The following is a 16,470-nucleotide window of genomic DNA, read 5'->3' as shown; positions in this document are numbered from 1 at the left end:
AGTAACAATCAAAAATAACTATCATTTTGTTAGAACGTAAAAAAATGTCTATTGGAACTCCTGTATATAGCAGGGTATGCAGAAGGAACTTGTGTCAAGAGACCGTTCCTAACGCACCACCCGTTTCTGAGACATTGTGTGTTGAGTGACGGATCTCAAAACCGCGTATTGTCTCGTTATCAGAGTTAGAGAATGAAAATAGTTTATTCAACCGAGTGTCGAGAGTTACGCCGCCGAGTACAGCCGCTGTACCGCTGCGCCATGAAGGCCGCAAATTTATCAATAAATATACTTATGTATTTTATGTCAAATATTCTTAGCTTAGCCTAATTTTAATCAAGGAATTATTAAGGTAGCAAAATTAAATTTTGTATCAAACATAATTATGTTAAGATAAAAGAAAGACAGAGTTTAACTGCAAAAAAGTGGACAGCAGAATAATTTGTAACTCAATACGCAAAATCTTTAACATTTGACGAAAACTCGAGAACGGAGTGTCTTAACACTACTTTCTCTCTGTCTATTCTGCTATGCGAAAAAAAAGAAATAAGCTGTAAATTTATTACAGTACCTAAAATATAACAATAAGAAAAAAAAAACAGAAAAGAAATAAATAAAAAATCTCGAGAAAAGTGTTCTTTTTTTATTAAAACAATTCGTTCCCAACTTCTGTATACTCGTATATTTTATGATGATCGCGTTTACAAAGAGCGCCTAACTCGAAATGGCCCAGTAATTTTTTAGTTCCACCACATTAAATCAGATAAGGTCGGTTTGCACAAGTTTCTATCGGTTGTTGGCGACGAAATTACACTTCCACTGTACACTGATTTATATCATATACAAAATACTTTTTAGGGATCCGTAGTGGTATGGCAAAAAAATATACTTTTTTAAATTCATCTTTGTCTAATTCTTTCTTATCTGTCTGTTGTTTGAATGCTAAACACGTGCTAGTGTGAAAAGTAAGAGTGTGAATAGGTCAAAAAATAATCTGCAGATATTTGTTCTTAATGAAATATTGTTTTGTCTTATTCAAGATAAAATCAGTAATTTTTAAAATAATTTTTATTAAATCGTAAATAAAACTGTGTAATTTCTTTATACACTATGAAAAATCAATTAGTTTTTGCTGATGAAAAAAATATAAATTTATTTTATTTAGCTTTGTGTTAATCAGTCTAATTTAGCTTACTACGGAACCCCTCATAGATGATTCCGATTCACACATGGCCGGTTTTTTACTACGAAAAATTGTAGATTTTGTACAATTGTTCATAATGACATTATGATTGTAGGTCACCGCTAATGAGGCTTGAGAATGACCGATTGAAAATCGTAAATTACGATTGGCTATGGTAATTCGTAGCTTTGGATTTTTATGAACTAGATTAAAAAAAGCTTTGTATTGATGTAGAGATAGCAATAAAAAAGCTTCGATTACATAATATTGTTATTTTATTTACTTTTAATGTGTTTTACTAACTTATAGTTCTATTTTATGATTAGAGCTAAAGTTATAACGAATCGATTGACGTCGACGTCATTAAAATTAGTCAGGCAATGGTTGTGGGGTTGATTCCCACTCGATGTAATGAAATATTTAATATTTTTAGCTAAAGTTATAACGAATCGATTGACGTCGACGTCATTAAAATTAGTCAGGCAATGGTTGTGGGGTTGATTCCCACTCGATGTAATGAAATATTTAATATTTTTAATTCTTCCTCTGGTATCGAAGCAAGGCGTGGCATTGAATTCCGCCTCTCAACACGCAAGTTGAAAGTGGGGAATGGAAGTATCTTAAAGGGAACGGACTGTCCTAACACTAGATTCCCACGTTCCTCCTACCTCTGAAGAACTGCGGGATATAGCGTGAAGTAAACAAAAAATGCTATGCTTAGTTTGAATAATATGACGTCATTTTGACACTCATTTGAGTCGTAACTGCGTCAAAACGACGACAAATGAACCAAATAGCTCACCTAATACACCGATTCAAGACAATCATTCCTTTTGAAATGAGACACCATTCAGTATCCTAACAATTAATACAAAAGGGCTAATGTACTCCGTCGTCGTAAAACACACCTGCGCGTACTTGAAAGGGATTTCAAATTATGAAGATTACAATAACATACCTAATATATATATAATTATATATACATATAATTGTATGTAGTTACGTCGTCGTCGCCCAGTTAAAATGTGTTCAGGTAGTCGATGGGTAATTACAATTATAGTTGAGGATATATTCATAATCAAACAGAGGCCAGTCGTGGTGCAGGAGTACAAGCATGTAACTGCAAATGCGACAGTTTATGGGTTCGATTCTTACTCGAGGAAATGTTACTATGGAAATTAAACAATCTCTTTGCTAAGAGTTTGGGCTTAGTTTGCTACAAGTTTTTGAGATTCATCACCCAATACTCTCAAACCTACTTGCTTGTGAGATAGAGGTGAAACTTGCCCCACCTGCCGTCTAATTTTCGATATATAATGTGTTGATTAGCGGAACTAAACGCCGCGGTTTAACTATTACGCTTTTTATAAAAACTTGTAAAGGGACCACCAATTAAATTAAGAATAAAATAAATAATTACTTTGGCAGCCTCTCGATACTTGGCTTATATACATTTTAACGTCTTGATAAATGACACGTAAACTATTATATTTATTGCTATCATTTATTTAGCTTTAGCTAATATTTGTTTTGATATAATAATGAATGTATTCTGTTATTATTGGGTGTATAATTGTTTGTATTTGTCATTGTGAAGACAGCCCCAGTCATTATATAATTTTAAAGTAGGCGTAATGGGTTTAGTTCTTACCTTTTTTTTAAAGACAATCCTTTTCCCCGCTTTCCGTTGAGCTCTGGAGGCATTGCGTGTTGAGTAGTGGAACTCAACGCCGAGCTTTGCCTTGTTACCAGAGCAAAGAAATAAAAACATTAAATATTTCATTTTCTCAAATGGGAATCGAACCCACAACCTGTCGCGTTTGTAGTCACTGGCTTGTGCCCCTGTGCCACTGTTGGCTCCAAGTGCTTCATTCTTTGTTCTTAGTTCTCAACTGCAATAAAAGAAAAAGGTACGACAGAATGCACGACTTTCTTACTTCTAAGTTTTACTCCGAAGTACAGTTGGATAGTGTTCGATTAGATGCTAAATTTTAGATTCAATTCTATTGAAGAATTGTTTACCTTTAAAAGATTTCCTCGAGAAAAGGCAGACGAATTTCTGTGTCCATAAGAATTCAGACCAATTCTGTCTTAGCCCCCCTATATTTCCTCTTACCTAGATATTTAATTTATACTTCTAAATCGTCTGTACACTGCCTATCGTTTACTCGGTTAATAAAGAAAGATTTTTTTTATATATGTACATACGTTAAGAGGTTAAATTTATAACCACCAGTTATTCTATTATACAGGCAAACTATGTAGAGTGTGGCGATACTGAAAGTAAAAGCTCGATGAATTTAGCTTTCGAAAACAATTTATGAATAGTTAATAGGTTTCAACTTTGCTCTTTGTAATTTTATTACTGCTGTCCACTCGCGTTGAGTGGGCATAAATTGGAACAAGTTAAAACATGTCGGTATGGACGGTACGGTTGAGGATCAATTCAGTTTTACGTAATGAAACTTTTAAGTAGCACCGTGACGTTTGTCTAAATACTCGTCGATGGTCCCTAGGTTATAGTCTCGAAAGTGAAAAACCGCAAATGTTTTTATTGCTCTATTTTTTCTTTCGAAATTAAAAAAAGTGGGATTTTTTTTTTAAGGTTTTTGTAATCCAAAACTATCTTTGTTAGTACAAAACATCAGTAAATTACGTTTCGTAATACTAGAATGGCCTAACTGTAAAAATCACTTAGATGGTTAAATTATATAGCTTAGTTTTTTTTTAGCGTCAAGGTGTATTCCGTATATGGTACGGTATGCAGAGGGAAACTTGGGAATCTAGTGTTACGACACTCCGTTTTCATTAAGACACATCCATTCTCCACTTTCCACCGCATTCTTAAAGCATTGTATGTTGAGTGGCGGGACTCAACGCTGCACAAAGCTTCCTTACCAAGGCGAGAAAATGAATATATTAATTATTAATATATATTATATATATAAAGAATATATTATATACTCCCGAGGCAATCGAACCCATAACCCATAACTCTCGCGTTTACACTTTTACGCTTGGGCCCCTGAGGCATCACGGCCTCATTAATTACAAAAGTTGAAATAAATGTATAGAAGTTTTCATTACTTTTATGAACGTTTTGCCTAATTGGCTAGAACACTTGGATGGTGGCCAAGAAACGGAGATTCAGATCCTGCTCTGCCTTTAATTATTTCTCGTAGTTTATGCATATTGATATGTTTAAGTAAGGGCAATGCACAGCGTTCACTTCCGCCTCTTAAAATATAAGGTTGAGTGGAAAACGGAGAAAAAAGAAATCTATTATTAAGACACCCGCCTTAATAATAGATTCTCTACGCACCCTTCGGTGAGATAAATAAAATGTGTAGCTGAGAAAAAACATAATTTAAACAACTTGTATGTTATTTGTTAACATTAGGTTCCCAGATTCATATATTGTGATACCGCGTGAGGCTTAAAAAAATATTATAGGAGAAACGGAACAACTAATAAGAAAGAGAAGAACTGTCTATCCATGCCTAACTTCAGAGTTCTCTAATTGTTTAGTACATAAATCTTTTGTGCCAGGCATCTGCTAAGATAGAAAGGTTCTTTGAAAGTTCAACTCTTAAGAGAGCGAATGTCCCATGATACTACAATTGTACGAAAATTTTATGGTAAGTCCTGAATAAAGCTGAAACAGATTTTTTTAACTTCGCGCTATATCTTGCATTCCTGCATAGCAGTGTACCCACGGCCTACTTGCCCGCTACCGGCTTTATGCGGGATACAGCGTGTTAACATACATTAACTGTGGTACTCCATTTATTCTATAGCCAGAGGGTGGGTTATAGTAGTACCATTATATTGTGTTTATTATAATATATTTTATTAATTAATGTTCATTAAAATAACTATTCTTTGTACAAAATATATTTATTGGGTGACGTGAAAATCTCCGTTGCATTGATAATTTTACATAAAATTTGTATCGAGTAATTTACGCTACAATCAACTCGTATTATGTGATTTAACATGTGGTCGTCCGCGATGAGGTTTGATGAAATTCTACTATTAAATATTCATTTTATTCAGTATATGTAATTCGGCACTGCGGTTTATCTGACTATCCTGCAAGGAATATAGTGGGAAACTAAAAAAACAATTCAGAAATTGAAATGAAGAGAACAGTGAAAAAAGTCACACATGACTCTCTTCACCAACAAATTGAAATCTGTGAAAAAAAGTCTTATTTTAATAACATTTTTTGTTATAGATAACTGTTATAGATACTAGTCCAATTTACTTTTTTCGTTTGTTACTTTCTTTATATTTAACTGATTAATCTTTACAGTATTCTATATGACATTGGCAAAGTTAAGGATAGTCTGACACTGGCACGACTAAAAGTCATATTCTGTTTGAAAAAAAAAAGTAAAAGTCAAGTCAAGTCAAGTCTGTGGGGGATTCAACTTCATTATTAAGAAATCTAAGTTATAAAAGTTTCATTTTCATATAATAATTTTAAATTTATTTTGTAGGCGAGTTACAAATTTACGATTCAATTATTTCCCAGTGCTGCGGTTTGACATGTTCAATGTTCATAGTTTGGCGCCCGACGTGGGACCGCAATAGTGTGTGTCATTGGTTCACGCCATCTGAATATTGTGTGTATAGAATATTTATTACTGTAACTGTATATTAATTGTTAAAAACTTATTATTTATATAAAAAAAATATTATGTACGTACTAAATTTCCAAGAAATGTCGAGGCATAGAGCGGCGTTGAGTTCCGCCACGCAAAAGAAACAGAAAATGAGGAATACGACGTAAAAATGGGGAAAGGAGTGTCTTAGTACTAGGTTCGCTCTGTCTACCCTGCTGAATGCGAGATAGAGCGTGATGCTAAGAAAAACTCTATTTATACAATTTTATTAAAGCTCTAGTATGTACAACGAACCTGAAACAGTATATTTTAATGAACTTAACTCTGAAAGCTTATATTATTTATAAAACTTTTCATTTAATCCCATTCACTGGCACGTTGAAATACTGCATTTAGATTATTCCGAAAGTGGTTTTAGCCATGAATAATCTAAAAAATTCATCGTTTTAAATTGTATGGAAGTGCTTTTTTACTTTTATACATTTTTTATACACGTATAAGCTCTGACTCCGTCGTGACGCAATTGCTGTGATTGAACGTGAAGGTTGTTAGTTCAAATCTTACTTGGTTTGGTAATGCAGTGGAATCTGGCTATAATTAAATTTTAATTTATTTTTCTTCAGTTTCACCTACTTGACAGGCAATCTCTCAAGTCTAAAAGTGGCCTAAAAGAAAGTAATAACGACAAATTCTTAAGTTGAGTTCCCTATAATCAAAAAAAAATACCGTTTCCATACAAGTTAGTTTTTTTAAAGAATTTAATAAATACACTAGAGTTATTTTTCTTAGATGTACATGAAGATGTGAATGGGGAGAAAATAGAATAAATATATTGAACGAAAAACAAATCTGGATATAAAAATCACAATTTATAATACAAAAACAAAAATATTCCAACTACGTACAAAATAAGAATTATAATGTCGTAACAAAAGAGACAGTCGCCAGTTACAGAAAACGAGGGGAAGGGGACCCCGGAAAATAACATTATTCAAGTTAGCTTCAAACGCTTAAAATGTATTATTTTATTGCAATATCTTTAGTTTGCTCAAGAATTTTTTTTATTTGTTTTTATAACTTCACGCTGTATCCCGTATATATATAGCAGGGTAAACAGACAGAATCTTGTGCTAAGACACTTCTACTTTCGGCCCAAATATTGAAATTTTGAATGAGTTGCGAAACCGCCTTTTGTCTTGTTAGCGAAGACATTATTTTTTTCATTCCTTCAACAGAACCCGCAACCGTCGCGTTTACTCTCAAATTTTGTGCCGCTGCGCCACGAGGACTTCAACCGCCATTCTTTCAACAACCATTGAAAAAAAAATTCCAAACAGCATAACATTATTCGTCATCTTAAATTACTCAAAGATATTATTATTTGACAAGTGAAAAAACAAAAGAGAATGGAATAACAGGTTTATTAATATTTCACCTTTATATCTTTGCAGAAAACGAGGGGAAGGGGACCCCGGAAAATAACATTATTCAAGTTAGCTTCAAACGCTTAAAATGTATTATTTTATTGCAATATCTTTAGTTTGCTCAAGAATTTTTTTTATTTGTTTTTATAACTTCACGCTGTATCCCGTATATATATAGCAGGGTAAACAGACAGAATCTTGTGCTAAGACACTTCTACTTTCGGCCCAAATATTGAAATTTTGAATGAGTTGCGAAACCGCCTTTTGTCTTGTTAGCGAAGACATTATTTTTTTCATTCCTTCAACAGAACCCGCAACCGTCGCGTTTACTCTCAAATTTTGTGCCGCTGCGCCACGAGGACTTCAACCGCCATTCTTTCAACAACCATTGAAAAAAAAATTCCAAACAGCATAACATTATTCGTCATCTTAAATTACTCAAAGATATTATTATTTGACAAGTGAAAAAACAAAAGAGAATGGAATAACAGGTTTATTAATATTTCACCTTTATATCTTTGCTTGTTAATAATTCTCTATATCTGTTTCAAGTACATTGTGACATCACAAATACTGTGATTACCATTTCAAAGTGTTAATACAGCCCTTTGTAAATCTTATATATTGTAATACACTATTGTTTTCATAATGAACTTGTTTACTGTTTTTTGGTTGTAGTTTCGTTATATTTAAATTATTCACATTACTAAGCTGTAATTCAGATAAAACGCGGCGTTGAGTTTCGCCGTTCAACACATAATGTCGCTAAAATTTCCGGAAAAGAGGCATGTCTTAACACTAGGTTCCTTAGTAAATATAAAGGACGCTATTTAGGCTATAATTGTGCTATGGGACAGTGATTGTACTTACGTTTCTAAGGTGATAAAAAAGAGAAAAAATAAATAAAAAACAAAACGAAATGTACGTTATAAAATATTTTTTTTACTTATTTATCTCAAGTAAGAAAATGTCACGAGGATAGGATCCTTTAAGAAAGTTAAGAGAAACGCTTTATTTATTCACAACCCTACATAGCTGTATCCTTCTTTGGTAGTTAGTTCAATCCTGAATAAAAAATGATATATTTCTCAGCCGATAGTAATCCAAACGGGTCTTTTAAGAGTGTGAAACTTAAACGTAGGAAACCCGCAGTGTTTCTTTATTTAAAGCTTTAAATGTTAAAAACTACTGGCGTTTGAAATTTGGTTTCTTTGAAATTTAAAGTCTTGGATAAATAATTGATATTGTTGATTTTTTTGTTGTTTTTTCACCGCCGCCAGAGCGAAGAAAAATGGAAATATTTAATATTTAATTTCCTCGAGCGAGGAACCGAACCCACAACCTGTCGCATTTACAGTCACACTATGTGCCCTTGCGCTGCAAGTGGCCTTCATACTTCATATTGTAATAATAGTATTTTTAAATTTATAACCTTAAATACGATAGTAAACTACCCATAAAATGTAAATCTTTCGTATAAGAATAGAACAAGGCACTCAATTTAAATAGCAAAACTTACTAAAAATGAGCTTTCTCTCAAGAAAGCTCGCCAGCGTAGCATATTTCCGCAACATCCTGTGATGCTAAGATTTTTATTTTTTATTGAAATTCTCAATCCTCTATTATGAATTGAAGATTGTATACCAGAACTTAAAGTTATTTAACACTTTCCTGCCTTTTACCGCAAAGCAGGAAAGTAAACGAAACTTAGTGTTAAGGCACTCCGTTCTCCACTTTCCGTCATGTTTTCGAAGTGAGAAAATGAAAATAATTCATTCCCGAGTCATTTAAGTGGGAATCGAACCCGAAAACGTCTGGCTACTGATAGACGCTTTCCCCTTATATAATTATAATTTTCATAAGAGACATAAAGGTAATAAAGCTAGAAGAAATAAGCTTAGAAGTTTAAAATTACGATCCCGGTGTATATTTAAACGCGTTAATGTCTTACCAAACTGTCAACTTCAGAAGTTGAGAAGTATATTGGCTGAGTGAAGGTAAATTAACTTTTTAGGGTAACTCTTGGAAAGCTCTACTTTAATATTTAAGCACGATTGAAATTTTTGTTTTGCAACCGTTTTGGTGGGGTCGTAGTGTTATGGGGTAGTCGATTCAAATGGAAATGGCTTGTCTTCATAGTGGATTCTCTTTATCTAGTCTGGTTTTTTTTTGAGTTCTGTACCAAAAGGGTTAAAAGGGAAATTTCTAAAACTCTGAAATTCGTTCGTCCATCTGTCTCTATATCTCATAAATCGTGATAGTTAGACAGTTGAAATTTTCATTGACTATGTACTTCTGTTGCCGTTATAACACCAAATACTAAAAAACACCCATACAATTTTTTTTCTGTCTAATCTATAGATAATGGTAAGGAAACCTTGGTGTCCGAGTCCAACTCGCACTTGGCCCTTGTTATTTATGCATACGTAACTAATCCAATTAAAACGATTCTACTTCGAATATGTAAAAATCAAATATCTTATGATTCTATTTATATCCATCTCGTGGTACAGCATACTCGTATTACATGAAGTTAAGAAATTTCATTTTAAAGCTATAACTTATAAGTTGTCTGGGGAATATTTAACATCGCCGCTCCTGCGCTTGATCTTTCTTTGGCCATGACAGATTACTTTCTGGCTACATTATAAAAGAGAAAGAATAAAGTATCTTAAATAGGTATTTTTAATAACTATATTTAAAATATAAGATTTAAATACAGTAAAGTATTATAATAATATCCTTTCTTATTATTCAAATATAAAAAGCATTTGAGAAATGAAACTCAAAAAATTGAGTGATGGAACTCAAGAAAAAACAAAAAAATGGAAATAATTCATTTCTTCGAGCGAGAATTGAACCCACAACCATAAGATGTTGGACGCCTATAATTATTTTCAATCGATCATAATATAGTAGATACACATAAATGCTCATCTTCAATTCTTTTGGTGCCAGCTTAATTTGAGACATGAACACCCATAAATATTTTTATGGCCCATCCATACCAGCTATTTTAGTTCAGACGCCGAATAATAAAACTAGTTGATTGAAGAGAATCGTAAAAACTATAAACATATCGAGAAAAAAATCGTTTGAATAAGATTTGGAGGCCTGTCGTGGCGCAAGGGCGCAAGCGTGCAACTGTAAACGCAACATGTTCTAGGTTCGACTCCCACTCGGGGAAATTAAATATTGAATATTTTCATTTCTTCGCTCTGGTAACGAAGCAAACCGTGGCGTTAAGTTCCACCACCCAACAAGTAATGAATCTGGAGTTTGACGGAAAGTGGGAATGGAAGTATCTCAACCTAATCCTTAATCAGAGCATCTTAATACTTAATTTCCCAGATTCCCTCTGACTATCCTGCTATATGTGTGGGATACAGCGTGAAGCGAAAAAAATATATTTGGTATCAGTGAATTACAAAATGCTTAGTTTTGTGCGGTGGGGATCTTTATCATTCAATATATCATCATCCTCATCATCATCAATATCATCCTGCTCACTGCTGAACATAAGTCTTCCCCAAGGATCTCCACGACGATCGGTCCTGTGCAACACTTCAATGTCTTGATAATTGGAAGGCGCATAGGAAACGGAACTACTTAACATTAGGTTCCCTCTTCCTACCCTAAACCGTGATTGATAAAAAAAATGACAAAACGATAGCATCTAAAGGAGATTTGTCTTCATACAACAAATTAAATCTTCAGCTCCTAGCAGTTTCCAACTTATTGGGATTTCCTTACAAAGATCGATCGACACTGAACGATAACTCAAAGTCTAAGCAATTGGTAACTTTCCACAAATTGTGTTGCATTCCGGTCGAAGTGAATGTCGTATATCCGTTGCCTCGGATTTAACTTTTACACTACCTTTTTGTATGCAATGATTTATTTATCGGTTGTGTAGGTTCGATGTTTTTTTAACTTTTGAAGTTATTTTATGTATACAATGTATGGTTTTTTTGCATACCCTCTACATTTTCTATATTTATTTTAACTAAACTTCGCACATAACAAGTTAAACAGAGGGAAATTGGGAACATAGTGTTCTAAGACATTTCTATTCCTAGTCGGCCAGGTTCACTAGATTTCCTCTGCCCACCCTTTTATATACAAGACAAAGAAGAAGCTCTAATAACTTTTTCTAAATATTCAGAAGTTTCTTAATTCTGACAACATCTGCTTAGTAAATATGTATTATTCATAATTTTATATATAAAATATTAACGAACGAAAGGGTGTTATAAGGGACGCTGTAGCGCACCACTCTGACAAAATTAAAATTTTTAATTTGCATTTTTTGTTGTAAATTGACTGAACTCAGTGACTTAAGTAAAGAGCTTCTTTACCTTATTTCATAATGCATACTTGTGAAATTCATTTTCAAGATTAAAATGAAACTTTTTAATATTTTCTTTGACAACACCGTCCCAGCGCAGTTCTCTCTGTCAAGTAAATGAGTTAGGTTTGATCCCCGGACGCGTAAATTAAACATTTAACCTTAGAAAGACAAACTTATATAATTTGAGTTAGTCATATTTGTAGTATTATGATATAATCAATATAAAATTATGAAAAAATACTAACAAAATGTACAGTAAAAGGAAATTGTTGCAAAAATCTTTTGTATGTTCACCACTCACGACCTTTTATATGTAATCTTCGATATTCTTTTCTTTTTTGTAGTATATAAGGTATAGTAATAATCAACCATCTAATCTACCATTTGGGTAAGATAAAACGCGGCGTTGTGTTTCGCCACCTTACATACAATAACTCTAAGTTGGTTTAAATTGTATATCCTTTGATATTCTCTGCTTAAATTATAGCAAAAAGGGAAAATAAAAAAATATATTTGCGGTAAATGAAGCATTAATAAAATGTACAGGATGTTTTTAATAAAAATATTATTAGATTTAAACCAAGTGTCGCTGTGGCATTGAAGTGACAGTAATTTCAATGGTAAACACGCTGTATCTACTTAAAAGATTGTAAATAGCTTAGTTTTGAGAAAACGTAGCTTCTCACAGTAATTGTTTTTTAGGTTTAGTAAAAAAATTTGCACAATTTTTTTCATTTGACCCCATATTGGGTGGGTTGAGCAAAAATAGGTTATCCACCATTTTGTTGTAGCGACCATTTTAGCCTAACTAGAATATTGATTATATGTAATTTCATTGTCATCAGAACTGAAGTGGTATTCTACCACATGAACTGAGTTGAATATGCTCGTAGCATTTAATGAAAAATCAAATATTTAAGAAATATAACTAAAAACGATAACAGCGTATCATCCAACTGTTAAAATATAGTTTAGATCGGCGTTTTGTGATCGACCAAGCGAAACTAATTTTCAGTGACCAGTGACGTCAATTCTATTAAAAAAGATTTTTTTAAATGGACAGATGAAAGCCATGTAGGATTTATATCCATCAGATTGGACGTTTTATGTATATTTTTGTACGTGTGATATATTTATATATAAACTAGTGGGCCCGGACGCGGCTACGCCCACTTGAACTATACGATTATTTATTAAATATATTTATCAAATTATTTTCAGTTTTCAATAGAAGGATGCGTTAAGCAAGCTCATTTTGGGTGAAATTTTCTAACAACAAACTTTGTAAATCGTTGCTTAGCAACGACGGTTGTTACTAACATGGCGGAATAAATTGCATGTCAAATTAATAAGTATTTTAATATATTGGTATATATAGAAAATATTACAAATATGAGAAAAAAAGTATCCTATGTTCATCCCGAGACCCTCAAGTATGTCTATATGAGTATTTTATCACCATTAAATTAGCGGTTTGGCCCTGATTGCGTAAAAGACAGACAGACAGAGTTACTTTCGAATTTATAATATAGGTATGGATAGTAGTTAGATATGAACAGAAACAATTTAGTGTTAAGACACTTCTATTCCTGTTTTTTAATAATTTTAGATATTTTGCACCTTGGATGGTGCAACACAGCTCTTGGTAAAACATGACGAAAAAATAATTAAAATAAATATACCCGAATGAGTCGTTGTTAGAAACTATCTTAAGCTGTAATAGGTTTAGTTCTATCGGGAATGATTCGTATTAGTCAGAGAGTGAATTAAAAAAAGGGCTACGAAAAAGATCTAGCTTTTTTAGTTTACCAAATCTCAGAAACTAATTATCGGAAATTGATAAATATTTTTCTGTTGCCCGTCATTAGGGAAGATTACATTAGGTTAATCGTTTACACAAAATTTGTACCGTAAATATAGAAAATAACAAGAAAAAAAGCTATTAAAAATTCTAATACAGCCCGAACAATATATTTGCAAGAGCCTTAAATATTCTAGCACCATCCCTTACCCTTTTACGGAACATCCGTCTATGTATTTTTACGCGCTGTTATTACTTCATGAAGTAGTTTAAGTTTATTTTTAACTTTTTTACTTATACATTTTGTATAGAATATTTTTTTGATTTTTTTAATTAGTTTTTCTATCCTCTTGTAGATTGCACAGCTACGGTTGTGGCTTCGATTCCCATTTAAATAATTTATATTTAATATTTTCATATCCTCGCTTTGGTATCGAGGCAAAGCGTTAAGTTCGGCCACTCGACACGCAATCAAGCTGGAGAACGGAAGTGTTTTAATACTAGGTTCCCAGGTTCCCCCTGCCTACCCTACTAGGTGCGGGATATAGCGTGAAACTGGTAAAAACAAAGCACTAAAGCTATGCGGAATAAAACATGACACTGAAAAACAATTCCATTAAAACAAGGGTATCGGCGTTGAGTTTCGCCACTGAACAAGCAATGCCTTCAGAATTCGGCGGAAGTCGGAAACTGAAGTGTCTTCTTAGCAGTAGGTTCCCAGGTTCCCTCAGCCTAACCTGCTATATGCAGGATACAGCGTGGAGCTACAATTAACAATATAACGAGCATATCTTACCACATAAACATATTGTTAAAAATAATATTCCGAAATTACTTTGTAATTTTCGAAGTAATTATTATGTTTTCAGTGTAATTCCTACTAATGGATGTGTGGGAAAAGCTTTTGAAACATAATACAAAAACTTTGGTTTTATGAACCTAAATGGTGGAAATAAATGGTTTATTTTTCATTCAGTACTGAAATGTTTCCAATTTTTGTAAATGATGTGGTTATTTTAAAGGTTTTATATTGTTGTATTTGGTTTTTCATTTTTTTTAATAGCTTTACGTATATCCTACATATGTATAAACAGGGTAGGCAGAGGGAACACTTCGTTTTTTGAGTCGAACTAAAGATAGTAGTAAATTAGCTTGTTTGGTGGCCTTAATCTCATCAACTGGTTCGAATTGGAAAATAATTAACTTTGAGTTGGATCTGGAGACTATAATAAGATCTTTGATATTCATAAATTTTATACATTTGTGGCCTCGATTCGCACTCGAGGAAATGAAATATTTATTATTTTTATTTTTCTCGTTCTGGTAATGAGGCAAAGAGCGGCGTTGAATTGCGCCACTCACCTGATTTAAATGAAACTCTTTAAAAAGATTAATCGCTTATATCTAAATAGATTTTTAGAAACCTGTTGTTTCAAACACTTTGTAGTAAGTAGTACGCGGTCACGGGTAGACTTAATTAAAACTTGGATAGTCCATTTATTGAGGAAGTAACAAACAAAACTATTAATTATTCCCATTTGTTCGTGAATAAAGACGCAGATAAAAGCGTCTAAAAGTATACTTACATAATATTATCTACATTTAGAAAAAACCTTTTTTCCTAATATAAAAAAGATTTTCATTGAAAATTAAAAAGGAATACATGGAGTGTGAAAAGGGTGAGGGTATAACGAGGAGAACCCTAATGGCTCACAGGTGGTCAATCTCAAAAAATTATGATACTAATTTCTCGGGGCATTGTTGCGTTATTTGTCCATAAAAGCCCAGATGCTTTCAACTGAAAAAATTTTAAGTTCGCCCTGAGATCTAATTTACTGTTTTTTGTTGCCTAATTATGATGATATATTGGATTATCCTTGTGGTTTGGTAGCTTAAACGTATAGCTTTTAACAATTTAGGTTTTGAGTTTGAATTTTCGTATAGTAAGATTTTTTGTGTAGTTACACTCTTTATCTTGTATATAACAGAGAAGACAGACAAAACGTAGTATGAACACCTGTATTTTTTTAGCTTCAAACTGTATTCTGGCAGATGGAGCCTGGATACTTAGTGTTAAGAAATTCTGGTCCCCATTCAGACACTTCTGTTCCCCATTTTCCGCTGAATCATTGAGGTATTGAGTGGGAAATGAAAATAATTCGTCATCATATACAATCATTGTTTTGCCATCAGACCATGTTTCATTGCATCACATCTTCTTAATTTCCATCAATAATTTTTTTTTGTTAAAACATGAAGAATAAATATCTCCATAATCTTCATATAAGATTTTTGTAAAATAGGTGACTGTCTTTGCCAAGTCCATGCCAAGTTCTATTTATTGAAGACATCAAAGTAAAGGAAGCTGTTGCGTGGCAAATGTATTTTAGATATCGGCAGATGAATTACTTTTTGTTTTTTCTCACCTCATCTCATTTATGTTTTTTTTTAATTTCTAAAAAAAATCCTGGTGTTATACAGTCGCTGTAGTGATAAAGTGCAGCGTAGAATTCTGAAACGCTACATGCAGTATTTCAAATGGAGACAAAAAAACGAAGAACGTGGTTTCTTAACCCTAGATTCCCTCTGCCTACCCTGCTATTGGTAGTATATAGCGTGAAGCAAAAAAAAACTCTGATATAATAAATAAATTTACTGATAATATAATAAATAAATAAACCTTTGATCCTCCACAAAAACTATTAAATTCAGATTTACCTTGTGACCATATCTTTTCTATAGGATTTTTCTAGTCATAATACACTTGAAAAAACATCGTAAAATCGGTCGAGCGTTTTGCCTTTTGTGACCGACGCGTTACGGCTATAAAACAACATTTTATTACCACCTACCGGTGCCAGACAAATCGACCTTTATCCGTACAATACGTAAAGCTGCGTTAATAATATACATCTTGGTTCTTTGGTCGTGGAGGTACCCCGAGACATATTATATTTATAAGACTGGACTAAGAAATTTGAAATTTGGCATGCAAGACTGCAGGATATCTGATCAGATAAAGAAGTTAAATATATTTTTTACCTAGGAACCTAGTTTTAAGACCTTCCGTTCTTCACAGCCGA

The 16,470-nt window shown here is 33.0% G+C and overlaps 1 protein-coding gene across 7 annotated transcripts in view; it reads left to right on the top strand.

Annotated features, from left to right (window-relative positions):
- LOC146533570 (KH domain-containing, RNA-binding, signal transduction-associated protein 2-like) overlaps positions 1-16,470 on the top strand; it is a 153,814-nt gene that overhangs the window by 69,520 nt on the left and 67,824 nt on the right. The window lies entirely within an intron of this gene.

This window comes from Heliconius melpomene, chromosome 12, assembly GCF_056956725.1.
Source record: "Heliconius melpomene rosina isolate 202511_hmr_F chromosome 12, ASM5695672v1, whole genome shotgun sequence".
Taxonomy (NCBI): Eukaryota; Metazoa; Arthropoda; class Insecta; order Lepidoptera; family Nymphalidae; genus Heliconius; species Heliconius melpomene.
The sequence above is the reverse complement of the archived record's forward strand: the minus strand, read 5'-3'. Positions and strand labels throughout refer to the sequence as shown.